General features: G+C 38.2%; 1 pseudogene; it reads right to left on the bottom strand.

Annotated features, from left to right (window-relative positions):
- Positions 1-333: 333 nt before the first annotated feature.
- LOC149125097 (phosphatidylinositol N-acetylglucosaminyltransferase subunit C-like) overlaps positions 334-19,283 on the bottom strand; it is a 184,396-nt pseudogene continuing 165,446 nt past the window's right edge.

The raw sequence follows: 19,283 nt of genomic DNA, 5'->3' as shown, positions 1-19,283 counted from the left end.
ATTATCTATGGGTTATCTATTAGCATGATTATGTCAAAAGATAAGTCCAAGATTATAGGGCTTGTTAAATAGGTTAATAAAGTAGCCATTTACTCTCATGGTGAGTATGATAGGAAAGGCAATTGGCATATGTGGATGAAGGTGTATGTCAAAGTGGACCTAATTATCTTAAGTCAGAATGAAAATTTTGAAAACTTTGCATGAAGAAAATACTTGAGCCATGAACATGGAGCTGCACATCTCACTGACTTTGTTGAATTCCACTACTGTTCAATAGAAAGTTTGTTAAAGTCAATATCCCACCCCCATTGGTTGTCAACCATTGTTTGACATTCAGCCCAGACAACTATATTGAGAAAATAAACAAATCAACTAATAGTCATAAAAAGGAGTGAGATAAGATATTGACTTGAGGGTTTAAAAGATTCTTTTTATTTTCTCTGATAGAAAAATATTTACAGTTTTGAGGTAAAATGTAATGATTTAAAATGGTGAGATAGACTGAAAATAGCTTGGGAAAGAGGAATTAAAATTTGTATCTCATGACCCAAATCTAAGGAAACTTAGCTGAAAATTAAGATCAGAGGGATTGCATATGATATTCATATTGACAACTCTAGCATATTCATTTAAATAATAAGAGAATATCAAACCATTTTCCAATTTTTATTTCCTCTAGAAACACATGGCATGAGAGTTCTCACTCCTGGAGGGTATAGTATGCTGAGCACCTTCTTTGTGCTCATTTGTTTTTCGTTGATAATGATGATTTTATTTATTTTTATTTGTTTATTTATTTATATTTATGTATTTATCTATTTACTTATTTGAAAGGCAAAGAGATAGCAAGACAGAAAGACAAAGAGACACAGAAAGAGCTCCTTGCTCCTAATTTATTCCCAAGTGCTTGGTAAGAGCTATGTGAGGCCAAAGCCAGGAGCCACAAACTCACTCTGGGTCTCACATATGGGTGGCAGAGATCCAAATACTTGAGTAATCACCTGCTGTGCACTAGGGTGTACATTATCAGGAGGTTGGTGTGAGGAAGCAGATAGAGGAGAGACAGACAAAGAAGGTTCAATGTCTCATAAATAACTGTAAGGAACAAGACTCTGGCACCAGTCCCATCCACTTAGTTTTCCTTACTGGTCAGCAACATTTCCACACTGTAACATTTCTCAAGTAGTCAGCAAGATAACACTTCTCAACAAAGAGGAGACCATGACCACTTCCTGAGATGTATGAGAAAAAAACCAGAACCCTGATGTATAGAAACTATGCGAAGAATTGATCAATCAATAGGCACACCCATATGAACTCCCCATTCAGACCTTATTGCAATCGTCCCTTGAGTCATCTATTGGATAGTAGGACACTTCGTTCCTCAATAAAATCTACTTTCACGTTTGCTCACTCATTGTTGGTCCAAGTCATCATTTTTAGTAACCAGGAGGCAAGAAGCAACTCAACCTCCTGCAAGATGGGAAAGGAGAGCAGAGCTGGGACTTTAATTCAGGCATTCCTAGTGGCAGCTTAACCTCTGACAAAATCTTGCCCTAGTTTTTCTTCTCTATAATTTTGTTCAGATCTTTTAATTGGATAATTGGTGTGTTCACTTGTAAGTAGGAGTTCCTTATATAATATGGATAAAATTCTTTGCATATAATTTTACAAATATTTTCTACCAGTATCCATCTTGCATTTTCACTTACTTAATAGAAGATAGAAGCTTTCAATTTATTAATTACAATAGCTTCCCCCCCATAACTTCCCTCCCACACACAACACTCCCCTCTCCTATACCCTCTCCCCTTCCATTCCCATCAAGATTAATTTTCAATTATCTTTATATACAGAAGATCAATTTAGCATATATTAAGTAAAGATTTCAACAGTTTTCACCCACATAGAAACACAAAGTGTAAAATACTATTTGAGTATTGTAGCATTAATTAAACACCTAAGAGTAATTGTGTATTAATTACAGAGTTCAACCAATAGTTTTAAGTAGAACATAAAAATACTAAAAGGGTAAAGTATTAAGTTCTTTTTTTTCTGTTTCTTTTTTTGTTTGTTATATAGTTATTTTTTTATTTAATAAATGTGAATTTACAAAGTGCAGTTTTTGTATTGTTGTGGCTTCCTCCCCCCCCCCAACCTCCCTCCCTTCCCTGGCCCTCTGTTCTCCCACTCCCTCTCCCATCCCACCCTTCATCGAGTTTCATTTTCAATTACCTTCATATACTGAAGATCAACTTAGTATATACTAAGCAAGGATTTCAACAGGCTGCACTCACACAACCATACAAGGTATAGGGTATTGTTCGACTAGTAGTGTTGTTTTTAAGTTTCATAGTAGAACACATTAAGGACAGAGATCCTACATGGGGAGCATGTACCAAGTGACTCCCGTTGTTGATTTAACAATTGACACTCTTATTTATGACGTCAGCAATCAACCAAGACTCTTGCTATGAGCTGTCTAGGCTATGGAAGCCCCTTGAGTTCACCGACTCTGAACTTGTTTAGTCAAGGCCGTATCACAGTGGAGGTTCCTTCCTCCCTTCAGAGAAAGGTGCCTCTCTCCTTGATGGCCTGTTCCTTCTGCTGGGGTCTTGTTCACTAGGATCTTTCATTTAGATTGTTTTTTGCCACCGTGTCATGGCTTTCCATGCCTCTTCACAGTAATTTTTAAAGACAAATAGTATAGATCACCCACCTTTTTGCTTTTTCAAGATTGATTTTACTATATTAGATAATCTGCATTTTCACTTACATCTTAATGTTTCATCAGTTTTCTCAAAAATTATAGCTGTACCGATTATTGAGGTTACATGGAATTTATAGAACAATATAGGGTAATTATACATTACAACAATTCCCAATATAAGAGTATATACTTCTTTATCTATTTATGTCTTCATTTGTAATTTAACTTCTTTTTCTTAATTTAACATTCAAATTTTTGTACTACTCTGTATAAACATTTTTTTTTTTTGCTTTGACCTTGTATGCTGTAAACTTTTGGAATTCACCTACTAGGTATAACAAGTTGTCAGCATTTATCTGGGTATAAAATTCTTAAATTTTTTCTTAATTCCATTTTATAGTCTGAAAATATTAAGTGGGTCTTTGGCTATTAAGTTGTGACTTTTGATCTCTTTTTCTTGTCTGTACCACCTAGGACATCAGCTGAAATGCTGGAAAGCAGTAGTGAAATATGACTTGCCTTTTTTCATATTCCACCAATGGATATGATACTGATTATAAGTTTTTTTGTAGATAGTTTTACCAGAAAAAAATTAGATCTGGAAAAGTTGATGCTGAAACAGCAGAGACAGGAGTTGATTCAGGAAGACAGGACATTACTGAGAGACCTCCCAGAAGAAGGTGGACTCTGTGGTCCCAAATGTGCTCTATAGGGGCCAGTGCTGTGGCATAGCAGATAAAGCCACTACCTGCAGTGCCAGCATCTCATATGGGTGCCGGTTCAAGTCCTGGCTGCTCCACTTCTGATCCAGCTCTCTGCTACGGCATGAGAAAACAGTAGAAGATGGCCCAGTCCTTGGGCCCCTATACTTGTGGGGGAGACCCAGAAGAAACTCCTGGCTCCTGGCTTCAATCGGCTCAGCTCTGGCCATTGAGGCCAACTGGGGAGTGACCCATTGAATCTGTGTAATTCTGACTTTCAAGTAAATAAGAAATCTTTAAAAAAAAAATGTGCTCTTCACCCTGTAAGGTAGTAGGGTGACTTCCTTCCCTCCTTCCTTCCTTCCTTCCTTCCTGCCTGCCTTCCTTCGATTTTGTTGTTGTTGTTGTTGTTGTTGTTTACTTGAAAGTCGAAGTTATACCGAGAGAGAGAAGGAGAAGCAGAGAGACAGATCTTCCATTGCTGGTTCATGCCCCAAATGGCCTCAGTGGCCAGAACTGAGCCAATCTGAAGCCAGGAGCCAGGAGTTTTCTTTGAGTCTCCCACACGGGTACAGGGGCCCAAGGATTTGGGCCATCTTCTACTGCTTTCTCAGGCCATAGCAGAGAGTTGGATAGGAAATTGAGCAGCCAGTACTTAAACAGGTACCCATATGGGATGCTGGCACTGCCGGCATTGGCTTTACCCACTACTCCACAGCACCAGCCCCATGGGTGACCTTCACAAGAGAAAGAGTTGTGGGAGGTCAAGGAACACAACAGCTCCTGGAATTATTAGGCAAACAGTATAAATCACAAGACCAGTCACAGAATAGGTCACAAGACTCTTGGAATTTGTAACTTAAAATGCAAAAAGAAGGGACTGGAAGATGTATTTGTAATGGTTATAATAGATTTTTCTTCTATTCTTTTTTTTTTTTCAAAGATTTATTTATTTATTTCAGAGGTAGAGTTACAGACAGAGAGAGGGAGTGATAGAAAATTACTCTATCTGCAGGTTCACTCCCCAAATAGCCATAAGGACCAGAGCTGGCCATCGGGAAGCCAGGAGCCAGGAAATTGTTCCGGGTCTCGCACATGAGTGCAGAGGCCCAAGAACTTGAGCAATCTTCCACTGCTTTCCCTGGATTGGAAGAAGGGCAGTCTGGACAGGAACCAGCGCCAATATGGGATCCTGGCGCCGCAGTCAGGGGCTTAACCTACTATACCACAGCACTGGCCTCTTTCCTCCATTTCTAGCTTGTGGAATATTTTGTCTGAATGCTCATTGAAACTTGTCATATGCCTTTTCTGTATGTCTTGTAAATATCCTACAAGTGTCCTTTATTCTGTAAACATACCATATCACAAGATTGATTTCCTATTGTTAAAAAAAGCCTTTAATTTATAAGATAACATCCTCTTTGTCAAATAGGATTTGCTAACATTTTGCTAAGGATTTTTGGGTTTATATTCATAAATGATATTAGTTGGTACTTTTCATTTCTTATAATGTCCTTATCAGGAATATTTAGGTGTAGGTATGAGTTTTGACAAATCTCTACTTCTACTGTTGAATGCAACTTTGTAAGAACTTATGATTTCTTTGATTTCTAATTAAATTATTTGCTAATTAAATGGCTTAAAATCAACCATTGACACTTCATAGTTGATATCAAACCCTTATGCAAATATACCTAATGTAGGGGCAAATCCCAGCCTCTCATCTGTCTCTCTTAGTCCCAGATGTGTTTGCTCATCCTTTAGGATGAACCACTTATCAAAAATAATTCACAAGATTGAGGGAAAGGTGCAGCTGACCATACGAGGTTCTAATCAGTAAACTCGAGAAGTTCTCTGTTTCTCATCCAAATAAAATTTTATAAGCGAGAATTTTCTGGAGGGGTTTGTTTAGGGGAATTCCAGTACCAAGCAGGGAAATTCCAAGTCTGGGGTAGAATGCAACTGTCACCTACATGTAACCCTTTAGACCACCTGAAGCCCAGAAGCCATCATAAAAATTCCCTGAATAGCATGGCATTGTTGAACCAATCAGTGGAAAGCCGCAAGCATCATTGATCAACCCAGAATTTGGACATGAGTTGGTCATGCAACCCTCAGCCTTAACTTCAATCCATAAGAAACTTCAGCCCTAACACCTTGGAGAGTCTGGAATTAAGTGATACTTGCCAGTGTCCTTGCTCTGTGCTTCATGAATAAATAAATACTTTGTTCTACCACCTGGATGTTTCTGACTTTCTGGATGTCAGGTGAGCAGACTCAAGTTTGGGTGCTCTATAGCCACAACACCAACTAATTTGGGTTTTTTTCTACAACATGGTCAGGAAACTTAATTTGGGGACATTTTTAAATTATCTTTGCATGTGTATGCATGTGTTTTAAAAAATAGAAGCCATATCACTTCATTAGTTACACTGAATAGTAAATGAAAGGCAATAATTCAAGAGGATAGAAGAAAGCTTTTTCACCCACAAAATAACAGGAAGACAAGTACCAACACCACCCATGCCTTTGGTTATTTTTTTTTTCTTTTTGTCTCTAATCTCTTACCCACATCAGTGTGCTGTTTCCAGAATGGAATTTTTCCTCCAGATTTTGTTATTTATTAGAAGGCTAGTCACTTAGCTTACCTTAACATATGATAGTGGTTCCCTAAGCTAGATGAGAAACTTGAACAAGTCTTCTTTTTTATATGAGCTTCATTCCAAGGCCTATGAATGTTTTCTTTAAAAAGTTGCAGGCAAGGGGCCAGCATAGTGACATAACGGGTAAAGATGCCATCTGCAACACTGCCATCCCATATGGGCACCAGTTTGAGTCCTGGCTACTCCACTTCCCATCTAGTTCTTTTCTAATGTGCCTGGAAGAGCAGTGATATGACCCAAGTGCTTGGGTCTCTGCACCCATGTGGGAGATCCAGAAGAAGCTCCTGGCTCCTGACTTCAGCCTAGCACAGCTCTGGCCATTGCAGGCATTTGGGGAGTGAACCAGCGGATCAAAGACATATATATATCTTTTATAAATTTATATATATATATATATATATATATATATATATATATATATCTTTTTTCTCTCTCTCTCCTTCTCTGCAACTCTGCCTTTCAAATAAATGACTATTAAAAAAAAGATCCCTGAAAGTGAAAACGTAGCAAGGGCCAACTTGAGATGGAAATCAGCGGAAGGGTAGGGTAGGCTCCCACAGCACTAGTAGGCAGTAGGCTTTCCAAGGCTAAATATACAAAAAGCAGTGTGACCTCCACATAACTGCAGGGAGTACATGCCTTCAGTTTCTTCTGTAACATGTGCCACAAGGCAAAAATATGGATGGCAAATGTCACCATGATGAAGGCATGCACAGATCAGGGAAGGCACAAGTCTAGGCAAACAGAAGGAAGATGGTCATGTTCAAGGACAGTGTGCTGGACTATGGCAGCATTGGCACCAGTCAAAGGAGATAAGGTGGCCTTAGAGCATGAATACTGACATGACATAGATGGTGAGTGCTGACAGATTCTTTGATGGTATTTAGCACTGGTGAAAAACCATAAATGAAAGTCATTAAAACAAGAACACTCTTCAGGTTAGCCCACTGGGTCTGCCTACTCTTACTCCCCTCTTCACCTCCATCAGTGAAATTATATATATATATATATATATATATATATATATACACACACACACACACACACACACACACAAAATTAAAGAAGAAGCCAGGTTAGTCCCAAAAAACCAGTGGGGTACCAGAAGACCATTGTTCATATACAACCAAATAACCACAAAAACACAGCCAGTGCACAGCTGCTGAACCACCACACTGGGAACAAATACCACAGCCTGATATTGGTATTTCCAGGCATAGATGTTTCCCCTGAGTTCTTTTAGGAACCTCCAGTCCACGTAGTTATCAGGAGAGGGTTGTTACTCATGTAAGACCTTCTGTCACTTGACCTCGTTGGTGTTAGTTGCAGGTTTGGCACACGTTATCCTTTCCTTCACTCAAACCAGTTCAATCTCCCTTACCTCCCTTGCAGGGTTCCATGTGTTCTCATCCTTTATGAAGATTTGAAGTAAGTACCCTTCAGAAATTCTATGCTGTGCTGTGATTGCTTTGTACTTACCTTTCCTTGCTTTCTTTTTTGTTTATTTTTAAAGATTTATTTATTTGAAAGAGTTACAGATGGAGAGACAGAGAAGGAGAGACCTTGTATCTCCTAGTTCACTCCCCAGGTAGCAGTAACAGCTGGGGCTGGCCAGGATGAAACCAGGAGCCAGGAGCTTCATCTGTGTCTCTCATGTGGGTGTCAGCAGCCCAAGCTATTTTTAATGTGAACCTAAAACTTCTCTATTTAAGTTACAACTTCAAATAATAAAATATATTAAAAAAAAACAATAAAATGATGAAGCCCTAGCTACAAAGACTGATGGCTTAAAAATATTGGAAAATTCAGAATATAAGAAGCTCAAGAAACTCAACAACAACAAAACAAGAAATTCAGTTAAGAAATGGGCTAAGAATATGAGCAAGCATTTTTTTAAAGGATGAAATAGAAATGGCCAACAGACACATGAAAAGATGATCAGGATCACTAACCAGCAGGAAAATGCAAACACACACACACAATAAATACTAGTGAAGATGTGGAGGAAAAGTACTCTAATCCACTGTTGGTTGAAATGTAAACTGGTGCAGCCACTGTGGAAGACAAATGGAAATACCTCAGAAATCTGAATATAGACTTACTGTATGACCCAGCCATTCCACTCCTGGGAATTTATCCAAAGGGAATAAAATCAGCATATTTAAGAGTTATCTGTACCCCTATGCCTATAGCAGCTCAATTCACAATTGCTAAGATATGGACTCAACCCAGATGTCCATTAACTGATGACTAGATAAAGAAAATATGGTTTATATACACTATGGATTACTATTCAGTTTTAAAAAAAAGAATGAAATCCTCTTTTACAATAAAATGTGTGCAACTGGAGACCATTATGCTTAGTGAAATACATCAGTCCCCAAAAGGCAAATATTGTATATTCCCCCTGATCTATGGTAACTAAATATAGAGTAGAAAAAAAAAAGTAAAGTGTATGAGCAATACTGACATTCTGAGGTTTGATTATTGTTTATAACCTTTGTCTATACTCTTGAGGAACAGTGGTTTTCCTACTTAAAAAATGTAGGGGAACTGGCGCTGTGGTGTAACGGGTAAAGCCACCGCCTGCAATGCCAGCATCCCATATGGGCATCAGTTTGAGTCCTGACTGCTCCACTTCAATTCTAGCTCTCTGCTATGGCCTGGGAAAGCAGTATAAGATGGCCCAGTCCTTGGTCCCCTGCACCCATGTGGGAAACCCAGAAGAAGTTCCTGATTCCTGACTTCAGATTGGCACAGCTCCAGCCATTGTGGCCATCTTAGGAGAGAACCAGTGGATGGAAGACCTCTCTTTCTCTCTCTCTCTCTCTCTCTCTCTCTCACTGCCTTTCCTTCTCTCTCTGTGTGTAACTCTGACTTTCAAGTAAATAAATAAATCTTTAAAAAAAGGTAGAAAAATAGAAAGTATAAATATCATCAATAAAAAGATACAATTACGTATTTTATGGACATATACTAATAAGGGGTCAAAAATGAAAGAACTATAAAATGGAAAAAATGAGATATTAAAATAAAATTATTTTTAAAATATGGTCTATTTCCACATATTATACCATTTCCAGTTTCGTTCTCTCCTGTGTTTGGATCCAAATTTGTATCTCATAAAATTTTACTATTCTACATAATTTTCTTTAACATTTCTTCATGACTAGTTTAATAGAGAATAACCTTCTCATAAATCATTTACTTGAAAACCTTTTTGTTTAATCTTCATTGTAGAAGTTTTTAATTTTGGTATTCTGAGATTCCATTTTATTTTGGCATTTTAGAAATGTTGCTCCATTGTGTTTTGATGTCCTTTGACTCAAATCGGATGCTAGCAGTCTTGCATATTGCTATTTGCCCTGTCTTTTCTCCTCTGCTACCTTCAAGTTTTTCTTGGTAACTTCTGTTTTCAGTGTTTTGAAATAGTGTGTCTCAATGTGGTTCCATTTGCATTTATTCTGCTCAAGGTTTCTAGAGCTTCTTCAGCCTGTACGTGCTTTTCTTTCACAAAATTGGAGGAATTTCTGTCGCTGTACCTTCTAATACATTTTGTTCACCAATTTATCTCCATCATAGAGTTTGTTTACATGTGGATCAGCCTGCTTCGTAGAGTTCCCTAAGTTTATGAGGTTTTGCTGAATTTTCTGTGTGCTTCAGTTAAATCATGTCAATTCATCTGACTTTGGTTTACCTGACCTTTTTCTCTCCCATCTCTAATTTGCTATTAAACACACCTGATGAAGTTTTCTGAGTATTGCAATTTTCTGTTCTGGACATTCGCTAGTTCTTTTTTAAAGAAAAAATATTTTAATGATGTATTAAGGTATAGTGCACATGGCATAGAATTCAAAAATGAGCACAAAATTCAATATTTTAAAATAAATGTATAGAATTGTACAACTCGCTTTAAAACATTTTTAACACGTCAAAATGATTGTTTCCAGTTGTTTGTGGTAAATGCCTTTCATACCTTCAAATAAGGCAGTTACTAATATGCTTCCAGTCTATAAATTTACCTTTTATATACTTTTTTATAACTGAATTAATACAGCATAAAAAGTTTTTGCATCTCATTTAATTCACATTTATGATGTTTTTCTGTGTGGCAGCATAAAACATTTTATTTCTTCATTTTTGGTCTCATTTATCAATAGATAGGCATTTGATTGTTCTGAACTTTTGCTTCTAATAAACAATGTTGCTGTGCACAAAGTGTAAAAGTGTTTGTATGTTTCACTTACCTTGTATAGATTTGTGGGAATGGAATTGCTATGTTGTGGGATGAGTTTAGATTTTAGTTTTTGAGAAATGTAACACTATTTTCCAAAGTCACTGCACGAATCATATATCATTTCTTCAATGACAGATATGTTATATTTATTTTTTATAGTTTCTATTTCTCTGCTGAAAATCAGCTGATGTTCATTCATTATGATACTATATTCATCCAAGCCAGTTTATTTGCTTCAGCAGTATGGCAGAGTTGAAGAATGTTTAGAAACATGCTGGGCCTTTATTTTTTTCCTTCAGCTATCACCTTCACTGGTTATAACTAATAAAAATAACTACCGTTCGGGGCCGGTAGTTATACTGAAGCACCAGTATCCCATATGGATGCCAGTTCAGGACCTGGCTGCTCCAATTCCAATTAAGCTCTCTGCTATGGCCTGGGAAAGCAGTAGAAGATGGCTCAAGTCCTTGGGTCCTGCACCCACGTGGGAGACCCGGAGGAAGCTCCTGGATCCTGCTTTGAATCGGCGCAGCTCCAGACATTGCGGCCAGTTAGGGAGTGAACCATTGGATGGAAGACCTCTCTGTCTCTGTGTAGCTCTGACTTTAGAATAAATAAATAAATATTTTAAAAAATGATAACTACCTTTCATTGGAAGTGCTCTCTTGTGTGCTGAGATATCATCCTTAATTGAGAATCAGCTCTAATTTTGTGAAAGTGGCTTCAAATTCTATTTTATCTAATTCCACAATTTTGTGGTACATTTTCTGATTCTTCATATGCACAAAGATATTCTCTAATTATGTTTAATACATTGTAAATACACTGGCTTCTGTTACATTCATTTTAGTAATGTTACTGCTTATTTAGCCCTCAATTAAATTCCTCACTTACTGTTGTGCACAAGTGGAAGCTTGGTTTCATGCTTTATAACGGTGAGTCGGTTTGGGGCTTTGTTTTACACCTAGAGTGAATCACTTATTTCAGGGATGTACTTCTTTTATTTTTTAACTTTTATTTAATAAATATAAATTTCCAAAGTACAACTTTTGGATTATAGCCACTTTTTCCCCCCATAACTTCCCTCCCACTGACAACCACCCCATTTCCCACTTCCTTTCCCATCCCATTCTTCATCAAGATTCGTTTTCAATTGTCTTTATATACAGAAGATCTACTTAGTATTTACTAAGTAAAGATTTCAACAGTTTGAACCTACACAGACATACAAAGTATAGAGTACTGTTTTAGTACTAGCTTTTTAGCCAGATCTGAATGCCTTAAGGGCTGATTCTGAGGCCAGAGTGCTGTTTAGGACATCTGCCATTCTATGACTTTGCTGTGTATCCTGCTACCTATGTTGAATCATTCTCTCCTTTTTAATTCTATCAGTTACTATTAGCAGACACTAGTCTTGTTTATGTGATCCCTTTGACACTTAATCCTATCATTATGATCAATTATGAACTGAAACTGATCAGAGATATACTTCTTATGAGTGATGCACTAATTCTTGCCCCTTTCAGGGGAAAGCCCAGGGTATTTATAAGCACTTCTGCCTTGATGGCACTAAACATGCTAATATGCCTCCCATGAGATGGACAGCAACTAAAATTTCTTCTTGAACTCTTTAACATTCATTTATGCTTTTTCTCTTAGTTCCTGGAGTCTCCTCAAAATTCACACAGTATTGTGTTCAAAGTATAATGGTTTCCAGTTGCATCCAATTGGTTACAAGACATGATTTCATTTTTTACCACTGTGTAGTATTCCATGGTGTGTATTTGCCATACTTTCTTTATTTAGTTATCAGTTGACGGATATTTGGGTTGATTCCTCGGTCCCCTGCACCCATGTGGGAGACCCAGAATAAGCTCCTGGCTTTGGATTGGTGAAGCTCCAGCCATTGTGACCAACTGGGTAGTGAACCAGTGGATGGGAGACCCCTCTCTCTCTTTCGCTCTGTGTCTTTTTATTTGATGTAATTAATTTCTATATATTTCTAATATTTCAGTTTGATTTTTCTTCAAAATTTCAACTTCATAGGAAAACTTTTCATCCATGTCATGTATGCATTTCTTTAATACTTCTCATTGCTTCTGAGTAATCCTATGATTAATCTTTTCGAATTCCTCTTCAGGTATTTCATCAATCCTTTCTTCTTCACATTCTAATACTGAAGTAGTGTTGTGCTCTTTGGGGAAATCATGTTTTCTTACTTATTCTTGTTTCTTGAATTTATGTGTTTATTTTGAGACATTTGTGGAAATTCTTATTGGCTTTCTCCTCCTTCTCTTTAAACTATTCCTCTGTGGCTTACTGGAGTATCTGCTATTTCAGTGAATACCAAAGGCATGAGATATGTGTGGCCAGTTATCCCTGGTTAGTGCTCTGTTCAGTGCTCTTGTGGGGTGAGCAACAAGGATGACATCCAAGTTGGGCATGGTAGATCTCATCTATTGTCAGCTGGGATTGGGTGGTAAGGTACAATCACCCCTGTTGGCATAATCACATCCTCATATCCTCTCTTCCAATGTGGTCATGTGGTCGATGCCTGAGGTTAGCCTACTGTGGGTGCAACACTCATCTGCACTGCTGCATGAATCGCACAAAGGATCTGTGCAGTCCTCATTATGAGCATAGATCCCACTGCAGTGACACACCGCAGGCAATCAGGAAACTCTGAGCCTTCAGTACTGCACACAGTGACTTTCCAGACACCCAGCTATACCATCTATCCTATTGTGCAGGGTAAAGTTCCCACAGTTTCAACACACAAGGTTCCCACATTCATGAGGTGCAGAGGATCTGCTCCACTCCCCTGTTCTATCCTGTCCATAGAGACAGCAGAGATATTCCCAGAGCCATCTTCCTGTGGGTGCTTCACTTTGGTGGTTTGGGCCCCGAAGCCTGTGATATGTTGATAGCCTGGGAAACCTCACAGTCCTATGTGAGTGCCCATTCCTTGTCAACCCTCACAGTTAGACTCAAAATCAGTGGGAAATGAGACTATTTCCCTCTGTTAAAATCTCAGATCACACACATGCACACAAGAGCCGCTGCACCTGCCTCTTATGTCAAAATGGCACGTTGGTCCCTCCAGTTGCAGGGAGCATGCACAAGAGCCTCCTTAACTGATGCTTGCGTCAAAATGGCTCAATCTCCTCACCAGCTGCCAGGTGCCCTTGTCAGGGAATGGGGAGAAGAAAGTGGGCCCTTTTTTATTAGGTTAGGTGGGTACCCTGTCCCTTGTTAGGGATCCTGGTGGTACACAAAGATATTGTGCTCTGTTAGGCTTCCCTCTGGTATACCACCAGTGGCACAGGCTGCAAAAATCTGCTCTTACCTTGCCCTCTGAACCTGATGCTTCTTCCGGCTTTTGGATTTGAGGATCATGATTTGTGTCCATACTCATTGTTGTGCATCTGCACCTTCTATGCTGATCCATAGCATCCCTCTTCTGTAGAATTTCCACTGCAGATTTCTCTCCAACTCTCCCCTGGGAATGCACTTCCTCCACTTCTTCTGCTACTGTTTTCCCCTCACCCAAAGCGGCATGTCCTTTCCCTATTCAGCCTTCTTGCACTTCCCTCTATGGTTTACCTTTATAACCCAACTTTGAAAATGAGCCATTGCAGACCAAGCAAGTTATGTAGCTTTCTCATAGTCACATCAGACAAAAAATAATTCTCTTTCCAATTTACTATAATTTATTTCCTCATGTAATTTTTCCCCATGCCACTTTTGTATCAGTTATCTGGGAGATAAAAAGGGCATGATTTGTAGCATAATGCCTATAAATGTTATAGGTAATCTGTAGTGCTCAACTACAGCTTTTCATTTTTGGAGTGCAATAATGCCTCTTTTATTCAAATAAACAATGTATGAAAATTAGGCTTCAATTTCTAGTCATGAATAAATAGGGCTAAGTCTTAATTTTAAAATCATAGCAAAATCTTGACTCCTAAAGTTTTTAAAACTTTGTTAAAATCATTTGTCCACATATATGTGAATCTATTTGTGAAATATCTATTCTTCTGTATCTATTTGCCTATCATTTAATCAATACTACACAGATTTCATTATTTCAGCCTTATAATAACACTTTGAGTCATCTCATGCTAGCCACCACATGAAACTAAAGCTTTACCATGACAAATATTGAAATAGTCTAATTCAGCTATTTCTACAAATTATTTCTTAGATCTTTAGGCTTCTGAAACCCAAAAAAATAATTTCTCCTTTTAAAAAATAATTAAAATTCTATAATTACTATTAGTAATAATATTGAAATTTCTATTTTGTGTTTTTGAATCTTTGTTTCACAACAACTAATCCACTCCAAATGAATGCTCTGAACACAAAGAGATTAACTTGCACCCATAGAGAGTTAAACCTTGACAGTTTTAGTCATTCAATTATAATAAACAAGTTATTCAAAATCATACAAAGAAATGGTTTTTAAAATATTTTAGCTTCATTCATAAAAGATAATTGTCATTTTGGTGATTTTCTCCATAATCTTTTAAATTCATATACCAGTAATAGCTATTTATTGTGTTGCTACCAACAATGATTGAAACTCAAGTGTAATAATAAATATTGATCCATTCCATTCAGTAATATACACACAATGTTATATCAAAGGTTTATTTCACTCAAGGCTTTGTGAACCAAATGAAAAGATTTTTTTAAATAATAGAACCTACATTCAATAATGACAGCAATAGAGTTATTGGTGATAACACTTATTATAACACACAATAAAGAACATAGGAATAAAAGATACCCTTTATTAAGATTTTTGTTGTCTTCATTATTCTAGCATAGCTCCTCCAGGCTGTTTGCCTATCTTTGAACTGTTGATGTTTCCCCATTCCCTGAATTCTCTTCTAAGGGATCAGTTTCTTTTATGAACATTTCTGTTCAGTCCCAGGTGCCTGATCATGGGGAAGGATTTTTTTGCCTAGACTTTGAACTAAACTTGAGCTCCTCACCTGCTGAAACCAGGTCACATCTATGTTATACTTAACCATTTCCCTAGGTATATGCCCACTAGAAATTGCAGCTTTCTATTCTGGCCTTGAAGTATTAAATGGGAATAATTTCTACTAGACTTCATTATAGTGTCACAAAACTTATAGCTTAAAATATGTATCAATAGTAAGAGTTCTGATGAACATATTAGCTCCTCAAAAAAATTTCTTTTACCAAATGTAGCATTTCTCAGATTCATCAGGAATAGTGAAGGGATCACAAATTATTGGTGACTGCCTTCAGAGTTTTCTCTTGACTATAATTTCCAGAAATTTGATGTGACTTTTTCAGGGTTTTACAGAAATATGGATTTATTTTTCGGCACATGCATGAAGTCCATCTCATGTACGATCACATTTTATGGCCTAGGGTATTTTTGATTGACCCATTCTTTGTGCAAACAGAGGACTGATTCCTCCCTGTTCAGCGCAGTTTCTAAACAAAGCTGTAGAACAGCTCCTCCCCAACTGATGTGGACAATCGAGATAATCAGCTGTTAAATGAAAAGTGTTTATTTTCTGGTTTGCTTAGCATTTTTTGTCTTAGAGGAAGTTTGAAGACATTTTAATAAAAGACCTCTGAAATGTTAACTTTCTTTGCTGGGGGCCGGTGCCGTGGCTCACTTGGCTAATCCTCCGCCTGCACTCTGGCATCCCATATGGGTGCCAGGTTCTAGTCCCAGTTGCTCCTCTTCCAGTCCAGCTCTCTGCTGTAGCACAGGAGGGCAGTGGAGGATGGCCCAAGTGCTTGAGTCCCTGCTCCCGCATGGGAGACCAGGAGGAACCTGGCTCCTGGCTTCGGATCGGCTCAGCAACGGCCGTAGTGGCCATTAGGGGAGTGAACCAACTGAAGGAAGACCTTTCTGTCTATCTCTCTCTCACTGGCTATAACTCTCTCTCTGTCTCTTTATCCCACTAACTTTGCCTGGCAAAAAATAAAAAATAATTAAAAAAAAAAATAAGCCGGCACCGCAGCTCAATAGGCTAATTCTCCTCCTGCGGCGCCTGCACACTGGGTTCTAGTCCTGGTTGGGGCGCTGGATTCTGTCCTGGTTGCTCCTCTTCCAGTCCAGCTCTCTGCTGTGGCCCAGAAGGGCAGTGGAGGATGGCCCAAGTCCTTGGGCCCTGCACCCACATGGAGACCAGGAGAAGCACCTGGCTCCTGGCTTCAGATCAGCTCGGTGCGCCGGCCACAGCAGCCATTGGAGCGTGAACCAACGGCAAAGGAAGACCTTTCTCTCTGTCTCTCTCTCTCACTGTCCACTCTGCCTGTCAAAAAATAAAAATAAAAAAATAAAAATAAATAAAACTGTCTGCTGGAAAAAACAAAACAATTTTAAATAAGCACAAAGGATGTTCTAATCTACATATAAATAACTCCCCAATCCATTGAAAACCTTGTGTTCTGGATGACGAATGTAAGGACTTCAGTGATCTGTGTCCACGATGAAGGACTTGAAAGATGAATGTGTTCTGAGGTGAGGATGTGTTCAAACAGACATTTAACTTGTGCTAATAAGGAAATAAAAGCATTGAACTTATCCTCATTGTGGCTAATCATATAATTATAAACTCCTGCCTTCACATGTATAATTTGTAAACACAAGAAATTGTTGGCCAAAACATAGTATAGTCTGTTTCCCATAATGATGCGAATCTTGTTAAAATACTCTTGTATAAATATTTTAAATACATCCATAACAATCCAAGTTAAGTATCTTAAAAATGGAAATGGGAAATTATATACTTGGAGGTAAAGAATGAAAATCCAAATGAATCATTTGGGAAAACTTCCAACCTAGCAACTTCTTAAGAGAGCTTTACTGTCATAATAGTAATGATGAGCTTAATTCCTCTGGGTGCATAAAAATCACATAAGGATGGTATTGTAATTTTAGATGAATGGGAGTGTTGTGAAGGGGTGCAAATTGGCTCATGCACACATATCCATAGCCCACGGGGGAGGATGAGCCTGAAGCAAAATCTTTCTTGAAATTATAATGTTCAGCTTATGAAGCTTGTATTTCATACAGTGGTGAAAATACACCCACCAGAAAAAAAATCTTTTGTTAACCTGCTGTTGCAACCTCTCCTCTTGCTAGCAAGTAGTGAGATGCAGTCACTCACACAGCAAGTGCTTATCTTTGAATAGAAATTGAACATTCCCAAAGGGTGAGAATATGGCTATTTGCACCTTTAAAATAGAATTGTAAGCCTGGGGCCAAAATCATCACATCGCACAATATAAATTGACACAATGGACCACCTCTGTCTCTTTCAACTCCTCCTCAATCAAGATGATGCTATCATGTTCTAATACTTGCTCAGTGTAATTATTCTTCCAGTCTCTCCCCATAGTTTTTCTTTTCATTTCTGCTTGATAAATATTGGCTATGGTATCTTTAACTGGCAGTTATGGGTTTTCATTTGGAAACCTTTCATTTGAAAGCTCATTAACTCAACTCAACTGAGATCATAATCTTTCATATTCAACTGTCAGAATCAAAAAATAGACATGATTTTTCTTATTTTTTTTTTTGACAGGCAGAGTGGACAGTGAGAGAGAGAGACACACACAGAGAGAAAGGTCTTCCTTTTGCCGTTGGTTCACCCTCCAATGGCCACCACGGCAGGCGCACTGTGGCCAGCGCACCATGCTGATCAGATGGCAGAAGCCAGGTACTTATCCTGGTCTCCCATGCAGGTGCAGGACCCAAGGACCTGGGCCATCCTCCACTTGCACTCCCTGGCCACAGCAGAGAGCTAGCCTGGAAGAGGGGCAACTGGGACAGAATCCGGTGCCCCAACCGGGACTAGAACCCTGTGTGCCAGCGCCACAGGCAGAGGATTAACCTATTGAGCCGCGGTGCCGGCCCGATTTTTTCTTTTACATTAATTAAAACCATTAGATAAATTTTTGAATTTCTATTCCCTCTATCTAACGTAAAGGTACCTCATTATGTCAGACTTCAAGTAAGATTGTTTGCTTACAATCATTATGTCTCTGTGCATTCCCTAAAACTTTTCTGAATCAATTTCTAATGCTTGGTTTATTGTACTCAGCTTCAGTTTTGCTGCCTTCAGTAAAACCATCTCAAGCTCTGCATCCCCATCAGGTTTAACTTCTCTTCAATTATTTCCAATAAGGTCTTATTCTTGATTGTAAGAAACATAGAAGGTTCCTAAATAACAAACAGAGAAACACAAAAAATCACATCTGTATTATTTGACATCCTCTCTAGCCAAGTTTAAATCTCTCCTTTATTTATGTCCCTGTATTTCCAGGTGTATTTATTCTTTCTATATACAACAGCTTTCTCATAGGCACTCCATTTCCAAAACTCATCAAACCTTTGAAATTTAGCACTTTTATCAGCACACATCGATCACCAATGATTCCAATGCTGAGCCCACAATGCCTAATACACCAGGAGTCATCACATTACTCCCCTATGAACCAACTGTACCTTCTGCTTGCTTTTGTATTTTCTACAAACTAGAACATTTGTTTATATTTTTAAAAGAAAGTTCATCACTATGTGAAAGCTAGTATATTAATGTATTATTAGGGATTTAGGATTATCTGTTAGTTTTTTGTGTTCAACTTTTTTCATTATCTAAAATTAATAAAAATATTTCTTGTTGTTTCCTTTTTTAAAGGTTTATTTATTTGAAAGGTGGAGTTTCAGAGAAAAAAGGACAGAGAGAGAGAGAGAGAGAGAAACAGAGACAGAGAGACAGAGAGAGAAAGAGAGAGAGAGAGAGAGTGCTTCCATCCAAAAATTTCATTTTCCAAATGGATACAATGCCTGAGGCTGTGCCAGTCTAAATCCGAAGCCTGGAATTCCATCTGGTTTTCCCTGTGGGTGCAGAGGCCCACATACCTACATCATTTTCACTGATTTCCCAGGCAAATTAGCAAGTAGCTGGATTGAA

This window comes from Oryctolagus cuniculus, chromosome 8 (genome assembly GCF_051225735.1).
Source record: "Oryctolagus cuniculus isolate XC-2025 breed Fujian yellow rabbit chromosome 8, ASM5122573v1, whole genome shotgun sequence".
Lineage (NCBI taxonomy): Eukaryota > Metazoa > Chordata > Mammalia > Lagomorpha > Leporidae > Oryctolagus > Oryctolagus cuniculus.
The sequence above is the reverse complement of the archived record's forward strand: the minus strand, read 5'-3'. Positions and strand labels throughout refer to the sequence as shown.